The sequence below is a fragment of the Sus scrofa genome, chromosome 1, assembly GCF_054392235.1.
Source record: "Sus scrofa isolate SSC_HxYL_T2T_F1_AM1 chromosome 1, Sscrofa_HxYL_maternal_Yorkshire_Landrace_v2.0, whole genome shotgun sequence".
Taxonomy (NCBI): Eukaryota; Metazoa; Chordata; class Mammalia; order Artiodactyla; family Suidae; genus Sus; species Sus scrofa.
This window is the reverse complement of record NC_139383.1, coordinates 70,175,001-70,196,622: the sequence shown is the minus strand read 5'-3', so window position 1 is coordinate 70,196,622 and position 21,622 is coordinate 70,175,001. Positions and strand designations below refer to the sequence as shown.

At 33.4% G+C, this 21,622-nt stretch overlaps 1 protein-coding gene across 4 annotated transcripts in view; it reads left to right on the top strand.

The window, feature by feature from the left end:
- The window catches only part of LOC146406137 (uncharacterized), an 872,380-nt gene that overhangs the window by 586,406 nt on the left and 264,352 nt on the right, over nucleotides 1-21,622 (top strand). The window contains exon 4 of one of the 4 annotated variants that reach the window (XR_014840157.1): nucleotides 7,770-9,941. The exons of the other annotated variants lie outside the window; for them this stretch is intronic. The gene's annotated coding sequence lies outside the window, so the exon portion shown is untranslated. Of the gene's footprint in view, nucleotides 1-7,769; nucleotides 9,942-21,622 lie in introns of those variants that run through there. 4 annotated transcript variants of the gene reach the window in all.

Here is a 21,622-nt window from a genome sequence, read left to right as displayed (position 1 = left end):
CCAGGAAAAAGTAAAAGATAATAGGGGAGAGATGTTTTCATCACATTAATTAAATATAAAAGAAAGGGGTTAGTTACAGAGCTTGCTCAGAGACAATGAGAAAGTCAGAGTCTCTGTCTAACTTCACATAATTAATATTTGTCAGGCATTAAAAAGGATTGGAAGAAAAAAAAAGTTCAGATTTAAGTTAAACAATTTGGTCTCCACATCATTAAAAATAAGCTCCCACCTGCTTCTAATTTTCTTGTTGATTACAAAGGTCATTGGCTGTTTGAATAGTGAGGAAAAAAAGGAGCTTTTAGAAGAGCATGCAAATGAAAGCTGGAGCAAGGAGTCCTGTATGTTAATGAGTTAGGGGCATTGATCAGTATGCAGTTGCAGACTCTGACTTTGATAAACATGCTTGAATATCTTTCAACTCACAAGGGCACTCATTTATGTGTGCAAGTCAGCAGCATAAATCCATTATTTGAAATTGTACTAAGACCTTCAATTACCTTTGTGAAAATAGGTGGTATTTTTGTATTTTATAGGATTAGGTCTAATGGTCTTAAAAGTAGAGTTTAAAATTCTACCAAAATTACAGATCTTATTAAAATATGATACTAAATTACACGACTATGATCTCTTATAAATACACCATCTCTTCTTTTTATGTATTTTAAACCATCTATATGAACAGAAAATTATTCATTGTGTACTAACAATGAACTATGTATTTTCTGTATATTATCTCCATTAATCATCATACCAGTCCCGCTTGTGAGGAATCATTATTTTAACTTTATAGAATAATTTTATAGAGGAACTGGGGTTCACTTCTCTATCTGAGGTGATAGAATTATTTCCTCTAAGCTGTAATACTCCATCAATATTCTTATAGTAGGGTTTCTTAACTAGGAGTTCTTATCAGTATCACTTAAGACATTTTTTAAGTTATGTAAACTTTGTCCTGTTGTCGAAAACTTCAGCTCAGTTGTGTTTTGATGATGTCAAGTCTCTGTGTTTTGTTTACTTATAATTTTAAACAGATCAACAGTGATGTCGATTGTGCACCCCTAGTCAAGAATCACTGTTATTTGCTATTTTAGAATACAGTTACTAAAATACTATTTTCAGCTATCACTAATGTTTAGATATATATTGGGGTCCTAGACTCTGGGTATGAGAGAAATGGCTTCTATGCTATTATTACCAACTAATATCTATTGATTTTTATTATGTACTTGATACTTTTCTAAGTGGTTTGTGTCTAATAGTCATTTAATTTTCACAATGGCATTACTGGATAGACACTTTTATGAATTCATTTCATAGATAAGGAACTGAAGCATAGGGAATCTGTATAAGATAAAATAATTTGAATGGATGCTATGTGATTGTAGAGCCCACATTCTTAAAAAAGTCCGTGAATACATCCTATGATCTCTATGGCATTCAAAGAATCTCTTTTCAAGATCATGAGACATTTCATATATCCAAATTACTATGCATATCGTCAATGATAGATATATGGAATGATAATAATGATGAAATATGTATTTTACTGATAAAACATAGAACATGATGAAAATATTTTTACTTTTACTGTAGTTTTTTAATGTATCTGAAATAAAGTTAGGTTCATTTGCTTCTATTTGTATTCATATTTAAATTCTCTTGCTAGTTTATTGATTTAATTTGTTTTATGGTAAAGAATGTGTATGAGATAGGTATACCCACACACATATGTAATTTCCCTTCCTTTACTTATATATAAGTGGGATTATATTGTGCTTTGCTTGTTTGAACCACAGTGTATTCTGTAAATCATTTCATATCTGTTTAAAATACCCCTCATTCCTTTTTTACAGTTTTATAGTATTCAATTGTGTTAAATACTGTAGTTTATTCAACCAATCCTCTGTGAATGCATATTCAGATTTTTTCATATATTTTGTAATTGCAATTAATAGTTAATTAATAAACTATTGCACATATATTTTTAATTATTTGAGGTATAATTTAATGGTGAATTCATAAAAAGTAGAATTACTTTATCAAAGTGTAAAGGAATATGCAGTTTTGTAGTATATTACCAAATTCTCCTCCACAAGTCCGCACCGTTTATATTTCTATTCTCATTGTGTGAGTTCCTGTTTCTCCACAGTATCAGCAGAAGTGTTTAGACAACTTTGAATTTTTGCCAATTTGGTTAGTAACGTATTATATTTTAATACTACACTGTAATTTTCATTTGCACATATTTTATTTTGAGGGAGATTAAACATGTTTTCATATATTTAAAAACCATTTTATACCATGATTGTGAGAATTATATTCTATTCTCACAATTTTTGTTTTGCCTATTTTTATTTTATAGTTTTTATTATTTTTTCTTTTTAAAAACTTCATTTTTATTGTGAGATTGGCCCTCTGATGTTAGTTTAAACTATTTTTCCTATTTTATCATTCATCTTTTGACATTTCCTTCTGACATCTCCTTCCAAGTACTTTTTAAAGTATACAATTTCTTTATTTTTATTGCATATACATTTTTTAGTTAGTCAGTTTAGTATTCAGTCTTGCTGAGTGTTAAAACTCTCAGAGGAGAATGCCACTTCTACCCTCACATCACCAAGGAAGAGAAAGACAAACACCATTTTTGTCTCCACTGTAAGATGGAACTTCTCCTGGCTCTCTCTTGCAGTCTGGCTCATCTTTCAGCAGCCACAGCTTTAGTGCTGGTCTCTGAATCAGTCCCCCACCACATAAATTTTAAAAATGAAACTTCATGATACATAAATTTCTGTAATGTCTGTTTCTATCAAAGTTAATTACCTCTTTGTTTTAACACCCATTTCTTTCCCTTCTCCTTTCTCTCATCTTTCTCTATCTCTCTCTCTCCTTTCAGGGATTTCTCTAAATTTCTTACCATTTTCACCAATAATTGCAAGCAAAGGTATTGTAATATCTACTTTATCAGCCTGATTTAAATGCTTTATTTTTTGTTGGTATTTTAGGGTATCTAGTTTGTCATATTACAGAAAACAGAAGTATTAGATATTGCTCTTTAATACTATAAAGACACTGTTTGATAACATAGATACATCTGACTAAAAACTCTGAGACGTTTCTCTAAACTTATTTTTCATTTCCCTTGTATGAGGATATGTGGGAGAAAAATTTTTTTTTTTGTCTTTTTGCTATTTCTTTGGGCCACTCCCGCGGCATATGGAGGTTCCCAGACTAGGGGTTGAATCGGAGCTGTAGCCACCGGCCTACGCCAGAGCCACAGCAACGCGGGATCCCAGCCGCCTGCAACCTACACCACAGCTCACGGGCAACGCCGGATCGTTAACCCACTAAGCAAGGGCAGGGACCGAACCCTCAACCTCATGGTTCCTAGTCATATTTGTTAACCACTGTGCCACGACGGGAACTCCTGGGAGAAAATTTTATACAAATATTTTGTACACTAGACATTTGTCCTTAAGCCAAGAAAAAAAAAAAAAAAGGCATTATCAAAAATAACAAGGAAAGGAAGTTGCAAGGGTAAAGACAAAAAATAGAAAATCCCAGGAGACTAATTTTATTTTTTTTTATTTTGGGGGGCATTGTTACCACATTTTATTCATTTATAGACACTTTTAAGATTAACTTTAAAAAAATAATTTTTATTTTGTCCATCAATGTTCTGTCAATTTTCTACTGTACAGCAAGGTGACCCAGGCACACATACACATATACATTCTGTTTCTCACACTATCATGCTCCAGGAGACTAATTTTAAATAGTTAAACCATGCCTCCAAAGCAGATTAATATAATCTACTCTTCATTAGGTATTTGTTTTTATATAGGATTTTTCTTCATGTAAGTATTTTCAGTGACATATTTAATATTTAATTTTATAATAAATAGATTAACTTTATGTAAAAATCTGACAAAGTAGTCAGTTTGGGATGTAATTTCTAGCACCTATTGATGGACAAAATTCAGGATAGCTGCATGGGAATTACTCCAAGCTTATTAAAAATACAGATTCTTCTAAATTTGAAGAAATAATATCAAAAAAGATGATTAGAATAGATTCAGAAGAAAAGAAATAAGGTAGCATGAGCCACCCTCTCATCTAAGTTAGACTAGAACTTCTAACAGCTAGCTTAAAATACAGCTAACCTAATATTGAGTTGCTGCAGCTAGTACTGCAAACAGACCTAAGCTGTTGTAGTCTTGTAAACCTAGAAACTCCACACACTAGCATGACAGGAAATGCGATGCCTGTGCTGTGGTGTTCCCTTGAGTTGCAGAATGTGTATGGGGATTCTCAATCTCCTGGCCAATCTTCTCAAAAATTTTCTCCAAAGAACCCAGAAGATACGAGGACAATTACAGGCTTCTGCAAATGAATTGCAATTGATTAAAATTTGAAGCCTCCCATGAGCAGGTGCAGTAAATGAGGTGGGGAGAGATGAGTGAACCATTTTTGGATATTTCAGCCAGAAACATGAGGAGAATTTATTTATGTTTGTACATGCATTATGATATTTGATGGAGGAGAATGAGATGAAACCTTGATAGTGATTAGAAAATAAAACTTCAGGAGATGTCATGTATCACACATTCATTACCTCTGTATCACATGGATGTCAGCAAGTTTCAGAGCAGCTCCTTCAGAAAATGAAAAGAGCAAACAAGTAGTTACTTGTAATTTTAAAAAGTAGTCATACATGTCTGTAGTTTTCCTTAATAATGCAGAAGTACAGATACCAGAGAACTGTTTTACTGAGCAACAGTGGACAGGTTGAGTTTTTTGCCTGAGGTTTTCAGCAAGTGTGTTCTCTAAATAAAAGATGATCCACATTCCCCTCACCACCACAAAACCAAAATGTGAGAGGACTTGAGGTATTCCTAGGTAGGATAGATTATTCAGGAAAAATCCGGTTCATAAGGATAAGCATATCTTTTTATAAACCTTTCAACATATTTAAAAATAATGAAAAATAAAAGATTGCATTACTCTTAAAAGAAAAACATTTCCATTTCAAGCTTTGAGAAAACCCAGACACAGATTTTCAGTTGCTACTTGAAACTGAAATATTGAAAAATCTTGCATAAACAGAAATTTTAGGCCAGATCAGGTACAAGATGCAGCAAAGGTTAGTTTTCATCATACAGGTGACAACAGGTCAGTTTGTCCCTCTAGTAATGGCTCTCTGATCCACCTTTTTAAAAATTTTTTGACAGCATTTTTTGGAAAAAAATACAGGTTCCTAGGACTTTCCATTATTTATGAAAATGAATAGAAATACATCAACTCTATAAATAAGGAAATGGAGGGTTAAAAAAATAAATTGACTAAAGTCGTACAGCTAACATCTGACAAGGAAGCTGACTAATATTTATGTCTAAAGATGCCTATGTTGGACATATACTCTATGACATTTGTGTCAGCCATCTCAGTTTTTCCAGTTATCTATTTTTCTGTCATGAGGACAATGCCACTGAATATTGTGTACTATTTTGAAATAGCTCTAATTTATTACAAAGTAATATTATTTCTTAAGTTATTGGTTTGAATTCTGCAAACTAAATAGAAAAGTAAACACTAAGAAAAGCTGGTTAGGGAGTTCCCGTCGTGGCGCAGTGGTTAACGAATCCGACTAGGAACCATGAGGTTGCGGGTTCGGTCCCTGCCCTTGCTCAGTGGGTTAACGATCCGGCGTTGCCGTGAGCTGTGGTGTAGGTTGCAGACGCGGCTCGGATCCCGCGTTGCTGTGGCTCTGGCGTAGGCCGGCGGCTACAGCTCCAATTAGACCCCTAGCCTGGGAACCTCCATATGCCGTGGGAGCGGCCCAAGAAATAGCAACAACAACAACAACAAAAAAGACAAAAGACAAAAAAAAAAAAAGAAAAGCTGGTTAGGATCAATAGTGTAATGTGATATATAATTATTCCCCAAATGGATATCATACTATATTTTGTGTTAGAGACAATAAATTAAATGGGATGAAACAAACATGAAATGTAAATGCAAATGTAGTTATTTAGAAAATAAAAAAGCATATAAACAATTTACTTACGATTGATATCAGACAGTTGTGTTGATAACCCATATACTGGTGTGAATATAAAGCATAAGAAAGAACACTTTATCAGTCCCTTTTCTGAAGCAGAGTGGAACTTTGGTGAGACTTAAAGGCTATACAAATACCCTCCAGAGAATGTAAAAGACATAGAAAGGAGATTGTCTCATATTGACCTATAATTTGCAATGATAGTCTATAGGAAAAACTTTTCTAGATTTTTAGCTTCTGTTGCCCAAAACTCTACCCACTTTTTTTTTGGAAAATGGACTGTTTGATAGACTCTTGAGAGGTTATGTTGCATCTTTAAAATCCCTTTTTTAGCTGCTTTAATTTGACTTTAAAACCTCTACAGTTTTTGACTTCCATCCTAGACATTCAGATACCCTCACTTTGAAGCTGTAAGTATGGCTTCTGCTATTGGGTAAACAGGATCCCTTGAATATGAATTCTGCCTAAGAGTTACATTATAGCTTCAACCAGATTTTCCCTGTCTCTGAGTAGGAGGCTTGCATTCTATTAAGATACTGGCAGAAGGAAGCCATTTTGGCTGCAGAGCTGGGAGAATGGACATTGCCTTTGAGACAGTGACAGGGAGGCAGGAACATAAAACATCTGCTGAAGCCACAATCCCTTCTCAATGTCTGTTACTGGGGTATCATGTGGTGTTACAGAAAAGAAAGAGGTGCCTGAGTTGGTCTTGGTAGGCAGGAAAGGCTGCTGAGTTGAAAGGGCAAGGCATTTATCCTCAAATTATACAGAACTTCCCAATGGAAGACAGTGGCAGCTAGGGACCTCAGCCCAAATCAGAAATCAGATAAAGCAAGCCTCTTGACTCTTAGATGAAATTATATTCTTATTTTAGTTCAGATTTAATGTATATGTCTTGATTAAGGATGTCTGTGCCCAATTTCTCTAATTTATCTTCAGTATGTTGTACTCAAGAGACTTTTACTCTAGGCTTAAAAAATAGCCCATTATGATTTGAGCCTTTGAATGACTTCTAATCAATAAAGACACATAATATGAAGAAGAAATTTGAAATGTAGGATTAAAACTTGATTTAGACCCCATAAAGTTATCTCACCAACACCCCAGCAATCATGGCTATTGTCATCATTTATATCAGTATCTGAACAGGAAAGTAATATCCTAGAAATAGTCAAGATGAAAATTAAAGTTTCCCTTTATCAGTAATAAGATTATTGTATCATGATCAAGTCTCTCAAAATATTCATAATATATTTTTGTCACACTAACTGGATCATTTTGTATCAAGGCCCTTGGTTCACATGGTTTGGAAACATTTCTTTCATACACTTCAGGTTAATTTGTCATCTCTAAAGAGATCTGTTGATTGACAACTACCTAAAATCATGTGAGAGAGTAATTCTGGCATATAATTTACCTCATTAGATAACTGAATATGGGTGCTTATACCCAAATAAATTAGAATGCGCTATTTCATGATAATCGTAGCCAGAGGGTTATCAGAAACCTCTCATATTACTTTGCCTATAGTGGCGTCCTAGTGAGATGATCTTTATATTACATGAAGAACAGGAGTAGATATGTCTCTTTATCAGTTATCTTTAGTCTAACTGACAGTCTGATATTGGATAACTCTTTTATGGTTCTCTTTTTAAGGGTGGTAACTCTGGATCATATTTGCTCTTGTTTCCTCTCTTCTATCCCACTTTAGGGACCATTCTGACATCCTCAGTTACTGTCTGCATCCTGACAAGCATTGCCCAATATTTCTTTCACTGTTATCAATGGATGAAGACCAGAGAGAATTAAGATATGAGTTTCTCTTCCTTAATAGAATAATGTATTTCTGAAGATGAGATTTTGGATTCCTCCAGAGAAGTTTACCTCATTGTACTCACCAGGTGGTCAAAATGCTGAGGGACATGACAAAGAAGACAGGTGAATGTGTAGAAAAATATGTGCTGTGGAAAGCTATTAAAAAATCTGGGCAGTTTTAGTTTATAAAACTGAAAACTTGTGAGAGTATTATAGCCAAGGAGGACAATAATTACTTAGATATTTCTAGTTTTTGATTGCAGATGTGTAACAATGAGCTCAATGTTCCCTCCAGAACAATTCCCCAATTACTACATGTGTCCAAGGAGAACAGTGGAATCTAAAGAGTGATTTCAGGAGTTCCCTTAGTAGCTCAGCGATTAACGAATCTGACTAATATCCAAGAGGATGTGAGTTTGATCTCTGGCCTAAGTGGGTTAAGGATGCGGTGTTGCTGTGAGCTCTGGTGTAGGTCATAGTCACAGCTTGAATCCCGTGTTGCTGTGGCTGTGGCGTAGGCCGGCAGCTACTGCTCTGATTTGACCCCTAGCCTGGGAACTGCCGTATGCTGTGAATGCGGCCCTAAAAACTAAAAAATAAAAATTAAAAAAAAATAAAGAGTGATTTCAGTATTGGGATGAGCTCTGAGGTTCCTTTGAAACTGTGGATTGAAATGTTAGGTTTATTTTCTCTCTGCCTATAATGTTTTCCTAATTTGCTTCTGCTTTAACCAACCAAACAAAAATCCTGAAGTTTCATCTCCACAGTGAATCTTGACTGAGATTAACCCAAAAGACTCCTCTTTTTCATCTCATTTCCTTTAAATGACATCTCCCAAAATGTGTTGGGAATAAAAGGCATTACATAAAAGGTTTATTGATATTAGGGGTTTCATCATCAAATTAATTTGAAAAATATTCTGTTAAGATTAAACAGGCTTGGCTAACATATGAGTTTTGAGATTGAGAAATATGGTATATTAATGTGAATTATGAACTTTAAGAATGAAGTATAATATGAAAGATTTCATAGTTGTGTTTTGCCGAGACCAGCTCAGCAGGATGGGGCTGAAAAACGGGTGCTGTGAAACTCAAGGAAAAAAGTTAACATAAAACAAGACACAGACACATTTATCTTAAATAAAGGTGGGAACCAGGAGACTCAAGGTCTCAGGGACCAAGAGCCCCGCCTCAAGAAACCACACTGCTTTTATTGTGCTGTTGAGGATTACATCAAGTGAGGAGGGGGTTGTAGGTGCAGGATATAGGTTTTTTTAAGTTATTTTAAAAGTCACATTGCAAGTTGCTGATTAAGCTTTTATTCTGACCTTTAGGCATTTAATAATCATTAGCATTTGAGGAAGCTTGGCATCAGCTATCTATGCATAGCATCTAGAGAATCACCATTGTGTTTCTACATGCCTATCTGCAGCAACCCTGCATGCTTAGGTTTGCACCTCGGTTCTCCTTGCTAATATCCTTCTAACGACCTGTCAGAAACCCCTTGGGGCCATAAGGCTCCTCTTCCTTTTATTCTTAAGAGGACATATCATGCTGTGCAAATGGTGTGCCAGTCTGCACAGGTCCAGCATGCCTAGACCAAGGCATTAAGTCCTCTTTCAGCTGACCCTGTGAATAACTTATGCCTTTAGGTCTTTGTGCTTAAGCTTAAGTCATTCACCACCACTGTGACTGTTTTTCAAGGAGGAAGATGGGGTAAAGTAAAGCAGGACAAGATGGAGTTTTCAGCAAAGAGGCTAAGAAAATATTGTAGAAACATGTCTTGTGACAGTGTTTAATATCAAAACAGTGCTTTCAGTGTATTGAACACCTAATAAGTATTCTGTGGATCACTTGAGAAACACTCTTATCTGATGGTAGTTATTATCTAAGACATTTATTATGTATTTAATTCTCTCTTACCTTTAATTGTTCAACTCTCCATATGTGTATATACGTTCTTGAGGTCAAGGCAAATGAAATAAAACTTTGGTATATATATTCTCTTTCCTGATAGCCATGATGCCTAATGTTGGCACTGGATAGCACTAAATAAATTTTTTAAAAAATGAACCTTTGTAAATTTTCAATATGGAGAGTCTCCCTGCCATCTTGTCCACATACTTACCTTCCTGTCAGCAGCTATATTTCTATAAACAAGAGGCTGTTTTTACAGTGGACCATATATATCCTATTCTAAGAGAGCATGTATGCCATCTAGCTCAATTTATAGACATGTAGAAATGCTATATAATATTCTAGCAAATGATACTTAGAGTTTTCTAAAAAGGAGGGAGAATCATTATTTTCCCAAAAAAATTCTCTATCTCCATTTTTATCAACTACATTCTTACTTTCTTAAGAATATTTCCCCCAAACCAAAATTCTCTCATATAAATTTGTTTTTATTTGTAGATTGCTTTGTAGAATGGGAATGAAAAAAAAAATCTTCCATTAAACTCACCTGAAAAATGTCATAAGTTAGAGTTATATCCAGTACTTGATTTTTCTTTGCATTGAAGGGCACCTTCTTATAAAGCAAGTGATTATTTTTCTTACCCAACTGTTCCCTTTTCATTAGGGTCACCCTTTTTGACCTTCCCTCAATTGGTACCCTTCTTCTTTTCCCTCTTCTCTCAGTAGTTAATACTATTCTTAATACATGTTAATAGTGACATGTAGCCCTATGAATTAGCTCCTCTTTACCTTAAATATGAACATTACTTTTATAAATGTCAATAATTCTGGGCTATGATATGTGTACCTTGTTGCTGTTTTTTCAGTGCACGTCATTTGAGCTATAATGCACATCAATTTGCAAAATCCTTGAACATGATTCAGGTTGAAAGAAAAGAAATTGAGAGTATAGAAAGTCCAAAAGTGTATTTTACCAAAAATTAGTTTAATTTAGATAATGGTGCAAATATTTTTTTTTAAATTCAATAATGGTTTTGAATGGTTAACATACTTTTAAACTGACATTTTAAAGCAGTATATTTTCCATAGATGTGAAAAACAAAATATGCCATAGCCTGGATAATAATCAATAGCTCACAATCTAGTTTTGGATGGAAACTATAGTATTATCTTGCCAATGCAAAGACAGTGTGGTTTTTATGTAGTTATAATTTACAAAGTTTAATGAAGAGAAGTTGTGAAGTTGGCTTTTTTTTAAGTGATTCATAAGATTTACATGTAAAACTATCAACTATCCTAATGACAAAAAAATATGAAAGAATCATAATGCCATTTATTTCACCATCATGTAAAATGCTATGTATTTTGTAGTATCTGACATGAGGAGTTTTGGGATCTGACCCCAGTCTTCAGCCAATGATATGACTTTGTGCTAAATCTATGGCTTCCTTCTGGCCTCACCTTTTCCTTTTCAAACTAAGAAAATAAAATCATATCATTAGGTGATGTATTTATAGTTTTAATGTAGAAATAAAATTGTTGTCTCAGTAAAGACTGACTCTTTATTTGAGAAGGATAGATATAGTACCAGCATATCCAGTGCTCTGGTGATTTGGGAAAAAAAAATGGCAGCAATATGGTATCTTTCTCTCTGAAGTTGATTCCATTTATCTTCAAAGATTTGTCCAACCCTAGAATCCCATTGGTACTTTAAGTTACTTTCTTCTGGACATGCGGGAGACCATCTTGGGATGTTTGATTCAACTTTCTGGGTGTTTTGATATGGTTAGGAACTATAATAACATTCTAGAGTGAGGTTTCTCTGCTTGTGAGTATGACCATGTCTAGGTCTCTTTACCCTTCTGGAGACTGCCTCCCAGATAACTGTGACCCTATCTGCCTAGACCATTTGTTTGACATAATTGGTCAATCTGTTCCTGAACCTCTCAGTGTTTTGGGCTTCAGAGAGAGAGCCAGATTAGATTATTTCATAAGAAATATAAATTACTACTCTTAATTAGTAGAAAGGAGGAAAATGAGAGTTTTTAGAAGAACCAGGAAATGTAGAGGTTACATAAAATAAGGGAAAATACTGAAAAAATTTGGAGGGATAATCTTGTAAATAAAATGGGCCTCCTGGGGTCACAGACTAGTTAGTTCTCTTATTTGTATATCTGAGAGAGATTTTCTAATTTTTTGCTAATTGAACTAATTTTGTTAAAAGAATTGATGTGGATGTACTAAGGGAAGGTGGGCCCCACCACAAACTCTAGGATGTTTTTTTGGTCCATAAATCCACCATGGAAATTCCTTTATCTTTTTTTAGAGAGCAGTTTAGAGTTAGAAATCTGATCCAATTCAGCATCCTGAGAAGTCAGAGAATTCTTCTAAAGAACTGATAAGAGATTTAAATAAATTCTCCCTTCCTGTTCCTCCTTACCTTGGAAAGGTACTCTTTGCAGTAGTGACATCCAAGAGCAGTGTAAAGCATTTGCTCTAGATCCCTGGCATTGTGAGCATGTGAATTGATGAACCCCAGATTTACTGCTCTCTGGATTTTTATTAATTGAAAGAAAAAACTTACATGATTCAAGTCACTTGTAGTTTTAAAAGGCTGCCTGAAATTTTGTGGTGTGTGTGTGTGTGTGTGTGTGTGTGTGTGTGTGTGTGTGTGTGTCTGGTTAAAGAATTTGTACCTGCTGGAATAAGGTAAGTGTATGTCCCAAATGTCACTAGAGGGACTTTTTAACTAGCTAAGAGTATAGACATAGCTGAATGACACATTTTTGTTTTCAAACTATCCTCAGTAGAAACCATAAGCTGGAGGCCCACAGGCCTTATATGCACCTTACTGGTCTGCATGTTATATAAACTCTTGTTAATTTTTGCCACACCCCTATTATGTACTCACACACTTTACACATTTGCATAATCTGATGGGCCACTATAGTCATATGACCTGAGTTTCCTGATCAAAAGTGTACAAAATTGATCCTTGAAACACTTGCGTGACCATCATAAAGTTTGAAAAGGAACATTTGGGATATTCTCAAATTTTTTTTTTGTACACATTATACCACTAAATTCATTCTAAGAAAATAGATTGCCTATTTGCAAGAAAATATAGAATTTAATTTTTACAATGGTGCTGATTTTAATGATGAAATTATGAAGTATTAATAATATTGTGGAATTTTTTAATTAAAATACACTAAATAGAGTCATGAAAAATAAGTCATTTTTCTTTATTTGATTTTCATATTTATCCAAGCTTGATCTATTAAAGTAAGTTAAAGACAAAATAACTCATCAAATCCCTGAGAAGGAGTACTTGTAAATTATATAAGACAATTTTATATAGATATAAAGTAGATGTATTTTATAATTTTTGATCAACATCCATAAACCTGTCATGGCCATTTATATACAGAATAAATACTTGATCTCAATTTTGTTGTATTTATAGAACTATATTCATAGAAGATTTCTTGCAGAAATATGCATATTTAAATTGCAATCCAAATAAAGGAGGAACTGCATTGATATGACTGAGGATGCCAATGGAAATTTTGAGCCACTCACAAATTTGTAATAATTTTGTGAAATTATCCATTACTAGTTTATCAGTTTAGGCTAGCTTCTTGTAAAGTCAGCATGGCAATCTTTACTCTTGGATTTACCTCTTCGAGGCATTGGAAAAATGATATGACTTTAAATTTATATTACTTTTTTATGGTGATTATATATACCTCTGCTTATCGTTAAGCATATGAAGATAAATAACAAAAATGTATGTGAATAGTCTTTGAAGAAAATGGGGTATTTGGTAAGATTCCTTAAGATATGTTGAAAAGTGTGCTATTGTCACCAAACACTACTGGCTACATCCTGTAAGCTATAAGTGGTAGCTGATAGGATGGAAGGGCAAGGATCCACTAAGTTTTTCATTTATACTTTCTCTTAATCGTAAATAATATTTAAGCATCTTAGTCTTTAGCAGAAAGCATTCCAGTCAAGGTAAGCAGGAACTCTCTAAAAATTTATGCTTTTCAAAAATTAAAAAAATTGCCTAAAATAGAATAATAAACCATAAACCTACTCATTCATGCCAAGTGTGCAATAAGATAAGAAAATCCTATGTTAATATTCATGTCTCAGCTTTATATGCTTTATATGGTATTTGGGGCTATAAGGACTGCTTAACGCTCTTGATGGCTGGATACCTTGGATTGAAGACTCAGAAAACATTAAGTTTGGAATCAGGAATTTTTTAGAAAGTAGAGAAAGAAATATGTATGTTGATTAAGGGGAAACTTTCCATAATTCATGATACTTAAATGATGTTGCAGTATAAGAAATACAGAATTTCTTCATTATGTGTTTTTAGTTATGGCAACCTGATAAAAATGAAATATAAACTTTTTGCTTCCTACTAATGTTGTCTTGGTGACAAAATGATGAGTCCTGAAAATCAGCCACTGTCAAGTATATTTAGGTAGCCTAATAGGAGTTATAGAAGAAAATATAGTTTAGAACAGAGAGCTTATTAATTAAGGATAAATTAATAACTGTCCAGATCTTAGTTGGTTAATCTTTAAAATGAACAGGAGAACATTTACCAGAAGATAAAATATGTCAAGTACTCAGGGAGCCCTGTGTAGAACAATTGGAAGGTACCCGGCATGCTGTGGTGGTGACAGAGGTAGTGTGTAGTTGGAGAGGTAGAGACTTGAGGAAGAGTAAAAGGAGAAAAATGGTACTTAGCAAGGACAAGAGAAAGAAGGTGAGTTGCTATGTTTATTGCTGTATGGTCAGTAAGAACATACATGTTTAAGTAGGGGAAGCCATTAATGTGTCTGCCACAAAAAAGTGGGGAAATGCATGGTATTTGACATAAAAAGAATATAATTCTCAGAGTTCCTTTGCAGGCTAGCAGTTAAGGATCTAGTGTTGCCATTGCTTTGGCATGGATTTGAAACCTGGCCTGGGAACTTCTGCATGCCATGGTATGGCCAGAATACATTTATATAAAATATGTTTATATACATATGTATAAGTTGCATGAGAAAGAATCATGAGTATTGGAAAAAACAACAGTCATATTGGTTATCTTAAGCTAAATATCTAATGATAAAAATAAGACATGAGTGGATAATCAGTGAGAGACTTGGGGTGACCATCTGTCATGCCAGGGTCATGTCAGCAGACCACACAGAGGTTAAATACATGATTCTGAGTGTTCTCAAATAAAAACTAGAGGATTTCATCTTCTGAAGAACAATATAATACCATTTTGTGTACCTCTACATCATAGACATTCTCTTAGTGTCTGCCTTACATCAGAGGAACCCCACCATTCATTCATGTATTTAGAGGTGTGGAATAAAACCCATGTGTTGGGATTCTTTCAAATGATTCCTCATGAGAAATTATTAATTTTGTGTTGGCTATATGATATTATTACCATGAAAAACCCTGATGTATCCATGGTCAGATTAAAATAAATCACAAAAATTAACAAATCTTAATATCTACTCCTAGAGATAGACAGAAAATGCTAAGTTTCACCTGCTTGAAAGCCAAATTTGATAAGATTAACATATTATTCAAGAAAAAATTAGAGAAATAGAAATACTTGTGGATTGCCTCAGAAGCAAGATTTGGAACTTCGTTTTTTATACTTAGAGGTACTATTAAATGAAGACATTGTGTGTATGTTGTTTTCTATTTGGCTATATAAAGGCTAAGCTTAAACTGGTTTATTTGATGTGGTATAAAGGTCCCAAATCATGTGTTTTAAAAATTGACAGCTTATATATTGTTTTCCTCTAATATAAAATAAATCTATAGCCCACTGTATATTTTAAAAGAAAGTTAATAGCTGCTACTTATTCACTGCAGACTTATGAAATGTTAATATGTAAAGCTTCATTAAATTCTATTGGCAAGTCACTTTCAGGTGACTGAAGTTATTAGCTAGTTTTCAAACTGGCACAATATCTATTTTCTGTAATATCTGGCTATTAGGTAGCTCTTCTTCTAAAAAGATGTGTATGTAGACTGTATTTTGAAGGGGATTTTTATTTTATTTTTTATATTTTAATGACTTTTATTTTTCTCCATTGTAGGTGGTTTACAGTGTTCTGTCAATTTTCTACTGTATAGCAAGGTGACCCATTCACACATACATATATGCATTCTTTTCTGTCACATTATTATGCTCCATCGTAAGTAACTAAATATAGTTCCCAGTTTTATACAGCAGGTGAAGTGGATTTTTAAAACAAATATGACATTGTGTAAACCATTAAAATCCTTTACTGTTAGAGTTAAATTCACAAATGATACTTTACTTATTTTGTAGAACCCAGGACACAACTAGTTAACTTTTATTGTCACCATATTTACCTCATCTAAAAATAACGGTTGCAAAAGTTGCTCCATAATTTTTTTCTGAAGACTTTTGAAAATCACGACCCAGAGATTCATGCTAAATCATTTTGTTCCAATGAATGAGAGAACATTTCCAGAAATTTTAGGCTTGTCAAAAACATTAGTCACCTATTTAAAAATCCACTACCATGAAATCTAACTTTTAGGGAGGAAATACATTTGTCAGCATCACGTGTACACATTAAACAGTCACCTCAAAATGCTGCTGTCATGTTCCAATGTCACAAATTAGAAATATTATTCCTGTCTTATTTTGAAAGTTTTCAATTTATTCTGATAAATTCAATCAAATGTATTTACAAAGTATTGTTCCAAGAAGGAAAAGAAACATTTGCATTTGAGCCACAATTTAAATTCTGAAATAAAGACCTTTGCCTTTTAAAGCATTCTTCTGAGGTCGGGAGCTAGCATGACAGTTCTCAGTGTTCAAATAGGTGCTTTAGTTGGCTCCCACTCTAATGGCACCTAGTTATCTTTTTCTAAAGGTAGAGGGTTTTTTCCTGAGGGGTGATCTTGACCTGATTAAAAGCCTGCTAACCAAACAATCAAATCAATAAAGAGGGCTTGACTATCACTTCTGTTCTCCTTTGATGACATTCATTTGTATTTACTCCAAGTTCTCCTAGATATTTCTGTACTATAACATTAATATGAGTTCTAAAATGTTCTGTCTTAGAAGATTTATTTGGGTATAAGCTGTGTGCTTAAAGAATCTTTTATATACCTTCAACATTATAATGTTTCAATTAACATAGTAAACAGCATAATGAAAAGGTATAATGAAATAGGTCATAATAGCTTTTCACAGATGTGCCAAATAGAAGGATAATGATTGCGTTTTCTGTTCTCATCTTAGGTTTAAATCACATGTCTATCTCAATAAATATTGAGTAATAGGTCTTGGGCCTGCAATCTAACCTAATTTCTGTGTGAGATTTGAAAGGCTTGTGTATATTTATGTGTGGAATTTTTTAAAAGTTTTGTGCAGGTACAGATTTAGTTTGTTTTATAGCATAGGTTGCTGAATTCATTCTAAAAGGGAGGAGGTAGAATACAAGTAGGACATATTGAGGATTCACCTGTAGGATGTGACTTTACCACATCACCAGGAGGTAGAAAGGGGAGAAATTCACTATTTTTTTCATTATTAGTGATTTTCAGATTTTTTAACTTTCTTTAGCACCTTGCAGTTTATAAATTTCTCTCAAAAATATTCACTTACATGACTATCACAAAAGTCCCTAAAAAAGATAGGACACATGTCTGTATTCACTAATTTCCATTTGAGGGAATTAAAGTAGAGAGAAGGCAAGAGACAGTCCCTACCCTCACGCAGAGCAGGACAGTCTCTCACTCCTGGTTCAATGGCGTCTCCATTGCATTTCTCCCTTCTTGATTTCCTAGGAAAGAGTGTTTGTTGCTACAAAATTCTGGATAGATCCTGTGCTGATTTTGAGCTGGCAAAAGAAGAAAGACGGTAAGGCACACATATTAGATGTAAAATTCTGAAAATAAACTAAGCATCATTTATCTTTCATATAAGGTTATGTTTATGGTCCTTCGAAAATAATTCAAATAAGACAGATAGATCCCATTGGAACCTCTGCAGACTCCTTTGAAGTGTTTAGAAGGCTCTACAGAAAGGATTTTTGTTTTTGTTTTTTTAATGCTGTGAAAAATTAGATTTGGTCTTGAAATCTGCAAAGCACTGGAAACCTGTGAATGCTTGTATTCTATACAGGTCAACAGACAGTTAGGGGAACATGACTCTAACAAGAATGCATGTTCTAGAAATACTTATTAAAAGTTATGTAGAACATAAGGCAGAAAAAATTCAAAAAATGACAAGTAGTTCTGAGTATCATTTTAATAGACTTAATTTCTATAAAATAAATTTTACTTTGAAAAGGTATAATATAAAGAAATTATTTCATGTTTAAGATGTTTTTGCTTTAAGATATTTTCATATTTAAGGTATTTCATGTTAGAAATATTTTTGTTTTGTTTTCAAAGTAAGAAAAATATGCTCCATGCTGTATTTCCACCACTGATAGAACGAACATTACATTTTGGAGGATTAAACATTTACTTTTATCAAATAATGATGATAGCATATAAAGATCTACATATTAAATTTTATGTATTCCTCTTAAAGACACTGCAGTGATGGGTAGAGTTTTCATTTCATATCTAGATAATTCACTTGGTTTTAAATGTTGGCTATAATTGTAAAAAAGTGTGTAAGAAAATATTGGATCTTGTGATTAGTTATGTGTACAATTTCATAGCAAATTGAAGTTCAAAGTTTTATCCTAGAATCATCATCCTTAAAAAAGACATTTCTATGTGAGAGTCTTTGCTATGTCTGTGTGTTCTTGGAGAGCTTGGCTGTAGGATAATGTATGTACGACTTTAAGATAAACAGTGAACACAAAACATACAAAATTGATTGCCTGGTGGGCAAGCAGGATAAACTTACTTCTTCTTCCATCTTTAAAAAATTAAACTAAAATATGTGGCTTAAACTTTGGTAAAATCCAAACATTGGGGCTTCTTATTTATGGTTTTATAAGGCATCCTAATATTCCTGAATCCTAGAATTTATCATATGACTCATAGTTTTCAATGGAGATATCTGATTTTGTTCTAGTGTAGAACTGGATTACTCTTGCAGATATGGGGAATATCCAATAAACTATCCTACTTTAAAATTTTGCTTATTTTTTGATTTCCTTTATTTTTGAATGATGCCTATATTTATATATCTTAAATTTTGCATTTAGACTTTCAGGTAATCAAAAAAATTTTCCTTCTCATTCTCCTTTCCACAGGCAGCATGCATTTAGCCTTCTGAGATCTACTCTTTCTCCCATCATTGTAACAACAGTGATTTTTTTTCAAACTATTTTAGATTTATTGTGATCTGTCCTCATCTTAAGATTTATTATTTATAAGCCACTTATTTAGCATTCATTCCTAATTTTAAATTATTTTATCTAGTATATTTACTTAATTTTCACTTGAAAGTTGCATGTGTATTTATGGCTCATTTCATAACTAGATAATAAGCAAGAACAATGTTTTATACTTTCTGTATTATCTTTTATATCTTACCTTCATTAGACACAATACATATGGATTCTAAAAGTGAGCTCATATGGACTACATGGGCTAATTACTTCAAATACAGTCAGCTTTGTCCATTTACCCATGGGCCATACATATATTATCTTTTTCTCTTTGTATCATTACATAAGAGAGGTTAGGGTGTGTGATTTATTTCTTTGGCCAATTAAATTTTTTTCCAAGCAACAATATATATCCATAATTCACTGTGTAGTAGGAACTGTAACTTTGGTAAAATATCCTAGATTTCTTTCAGGCACAGTTCAAATATTACTTTCACAGGGTAATTTTTTCCCAGTTTAGGTCTGGTTCTTCTGTTTTAGTTCTCTTACATATAAATTTTCTGTAGTCCTAAAAGAACATAGAATTTTTTTAATTTGCAGAAAAGTGTAGTTTTAACTATAATTAATTATATAATTATGCACATCATTTAGGTGTGAATGTTTTGGTCTTTCATAGATTAGTTGTATAGTGTGTATAGTGTACTGTGTATAGTGTAATCAAATTTTAGTTTACTCTAAATATATATTTTTTTACAGGTATGATATTATGCTGTATATTTGAGTATAATTTTACAATGAACTCTACAGTAATGTAGCCAATAATCAAACTTGAATGTAATAGGACTGGAAATTAGACTCTACCTTCTGCCTAGCTTCAGTTCATAATTGGAGAAAAACTAGTATTTTCATCCTTTGGGGGTGGGCAAGAGATATGCAGGAGAGGATGAAGCTGGAGAGAACAAGAAGTAACTCAGAAAGTAGGGAGGTGAATGATGGGTAGTTGATTTTACAGTATTCTTGTGGTCCAATATTCCTGTATTCCTGGATTAGCCCACTAAAACTTGCTACAAAGCAGTAAGAGAATTATCCTTAGCCATGAAACTTAGAATTACACCGTTTGGTATTTGGCCTGGAGAGGACAACTACCAACAGTAATTGCCACCACCAAGGAATTGGACTTCAAAACTCTTGAGTCGGGGGCAAGGCAGTTTCTTCATGGTAATTTCACTAACTTGAAAGAACATGACTTAATGTTTTCTGTGATTACATTTTATTTTATTTTATTTTATTTTATTATTATTATTATTGTCTTTCTGCCTTTTCTAAGGGCTGCTCCCATGGCATATGGAGGTTCCCAGGCTAGGGGTATAATTGGAGCTGTAGCTGCCGGCCTACACTAGAGTCACAGCAACACGGGATCTGAGCCGCGTCTGCAACCTACACCACAGCTAATGGCAATGCCAGATCCTTAACCCACTGAGCAAGGCCAGGGATTGAACCCACAACGCTATGGTTCCTAGTCGGATTCGTTAATCACTGAGCCATGATGGGAACTCCTATGATTACATTTTATATATTTCTTTTCCTGTGTTATGGCAGGCCCTAACTGTATTATATGCCATGTGTTTATGTCAGTAATACAGCTTTAACTCATTATTTAATGTATTCTTTTGATTCAGTAAATGTTTGTTGATTTTTTTGGGCAAATCTATTCATAAATAATTAGCTTGTAATTGTGTGTGTGTTTGTGTGTGCATATGTATGATTCTTGTCCCCTCCTTGGTATCCATTTATGAGAGCCATACAAAAAATTGAAGATTTCCATCTTTTGGGCTTTGGATGGGTGTAAAAAATAAAAAGAATTGTCCTTTTTTTCCCACCCTTTAATATTTCCTAAACCAATATGCCTTTTATAATGTGTTCATTTAATGCATGAGTTCTTCATTTTTTCTGTCTTTTAAAATAACTTAATCGAATCAATACCACTTCCTAAAATTGCTCACTTATTTGAATTAAGGCAATAGGTACCACTTCTTGAAGCTCTGGTATAAGTATCTATAAAATTTAGCACTTTTTTCTAGATGAAGCTTTAATCTCATTTTAAATTTCTTTTATAGCTATTAGTCCATTAAAGATTTTTCTCTATGCTTGGGTTAAACTTGCTTATTTTTATGCTCTTAGATACTGATGCATTTTGTCAAATTTTTCAGTTTATTGGTATAATTTGTCTGTAATATTTTAAAAATTCTCTTTATCCAACTCATATTTTTTGCCTCTTTATTGTTCTTTCATTTGATTCTAGAAGTTTATCTTATTAATCTTTTGAAAAAGACAATATAATAGTTTTCAGAGAAAAATTGTTTTAATTAAATCTATACCTGAATGCATACCTGAAATCAATTAAATGATAATTTGACTAAGCATAATTTCTGTTTAAAATTATCTTCCTTCAGAATGCTTAGAAATTATTC